This window comes from Silene latifolia, chromosome Y, assembly GCF_048544455.1.
Source record: "Silene latifolia isolate original U9 population chromosome Y, ASM4854445v1, whole genome shotgun sequence".
Lineage (NCBI taxonomy): Eukaryota > Viridiplantae > Streptophyta > Magnoliopsida > Caryophyllales > Caryophyllaceae > Silene > Silene latifolia.
This window is the reverse complement of record NC_133538.1, coordinates 135,990,142-135,992,160: the sequence shown is the minus strand read 5'-3', so window position 1 is coordinate 135,992,160 and position 2,019 is coordinate 135,990,142. Positions and strand designations below refer to the sequence as shown.

The 2,019-nt window shown below is 38.8% G+C and overlaps 1 non-coding gene across 1 annotated transcript; it reads right to left on the bottom strand.

Annotated features, from left to right (window-relative positions):
- Window positions 1–1,498: 1,498 nt before the first annotated feature.
- Window positions 1,499–1,605, bottom strand: LOC141635415 (small nucleolar RNA R71). Its single transcript, XR_012540107.1, has one exon. It is a non-coding gene; the product is annotated as a small nucleolar RNA R71 (small nucleolar RNA).
- Between the last annotated feature and the right edge of the window lie 414 nt (window positions 1,606–2,019).

Below are 2,019 nucleotides of genomic sequence, written 5' to 3'. Positions count from 1 at the left end.
TTTGGCTTCCAATTTTACGTCTCATTTTCTTTACATAGCCTTAAGCAAATACAATTCTCTCAATAGTTTTCATAGTAGTTTACAAATTATTCAAGCTTGTAGTTCTTAAACATTTGGTACTAAGTTATTTCAAGCATTTGGTTTTATTTGTTCTTCCATACAAGTTCTCTATTATTAAGGTATTTCTATTTCTAGTTTACATTTTTACATAACTATTTAGTTTATATTAGTTTATAATTAAGCACTCTAATTAGATTACTTTAGTTTAATTTTTTTACATGCAAAAACATTTAGTTCATATAAATCACTCAATCATGTTTATTATTTCTCTTTATATAGTTCACAATTTACACCTTAACATGAGTAGCTAAATCTCTTAGTCTAAGGGCTAGGGGAGCCATGCAAAATCAAGTACATAACATGATAAAATAGGTTAATAATAATATTGTTCAAATTGCTTTTATCACATGCTTGTGCCATAATGTTTAATCTTTGTTTAAGGCCTTATTCAATTGATTAAGTTTGTTCATTCATTCTATAAGTCGAGAAGCACGGAATTGAATTAGACTAAGCATGTATAGTAGGATGACCTAGTCATGGACGAGAGTTTCTCTAGGACCCGGTCTATGGTTGACACTAATATCGTAAGGTGGGTGTCTCTAAGCCTAAGCAATTGACAATGTTATTAGTACTGCATTTATCGTGTTCATATGTTTACCTTTGCATGTGTGACCCGAACCCCTTAGACTCCCTTTTATTATATAATTTACATCACAATTTTTATTAAGCATCAATTAAACAAACCAAACCAAAATCGAAGTCGACCTTGATAAAAATCTACCCATAGCAATTCACGACGTAATTCCCGTTTCCTTGTGGTTCGACCCCTATTACTACATTTATTTGTGTTTAGGGAATTTATCTTTGTATAGGTACACGACGTAATTCCGATCCCGAGAGAACCTTTAGGAGAAGACGACGTTTTTGGAAGGAAGTGAAAGAGGCCCCTTCTCCCGTACAAGCCGAAAGTGCTAGAAAGTCTTACTTAGACGATATAGAAGCCCTTGAAGAGGAGGAGGTTTCAAGTTCATCATCTCCACCACCATCACCATCTACTACCAAAAAGATGGTGAAACTTTCCGATCACTCAAAGCCCACTGCGGCCATGCTTCCGGCCGGAATCACAACCACTCAAATCACCGCACCGGAATTCGAGATCAATCCGGCTTTCATTAGCCTTGTGGACAGGAAGCAATTTGGGGGAAGTCCTTTGGAGGATCCCAATTTGCATGTGCAAAACTTTTGTGATTATTGCTCCATGATCCGTCAAACGGGTGTCACTCAACCCCAAATAAGGGAAATACTTTTCCCTTTCTCTTTGAAGGACAAGGCCAAGCTTTGGATCAATAGCCTTGACCGCACCGCCATGGGAATCACCAATTGGGAGACTTTGGCTCTAGCCTTTTATCAAAAGGTTTTTCCACCGGAGAAAACTCAAACTTTGAGAAGCCAAATTACCGGATTCCGTCAACAAGCTCTAGAGAGCTTATATGAGGCTTGGGAGAGGTACAAAGAGCTTCAAAGAAAATGCGCACATCATGGGCTAGATGATTGGTTTCTAGCAATAACATTCTACAATGGATGTTGTGCCGAGTCCTGAAGGATTCTCGATTCCGCCAACAATGGGCGGTTTGATCAAATTGACACCAACCTTGCTCATGCCACGATCGAATCTATGGCGGTCCATGATGCCCAGTATGTCAATTTCCGAGTTGTGCCATCTAAACGTAAATAAGAATCCTCTAACAACTCCGTTTTGCTAGCTCAAATTGCCTTGCTCCAACAACAATTGGCGGAAAGGGATACTAGATATTCCGTTCAACAACTCAATATCGGGTCTTCAACAAGCCAAATCATTATTTGTGATGGTTGCGGAGGTGCGGGTCATTATGCCGCTCATTGCCGAGCCCCCATTGAAGAGGTAAATGATTTTCAAGCTCTAAGGCAAAGTTCATATCC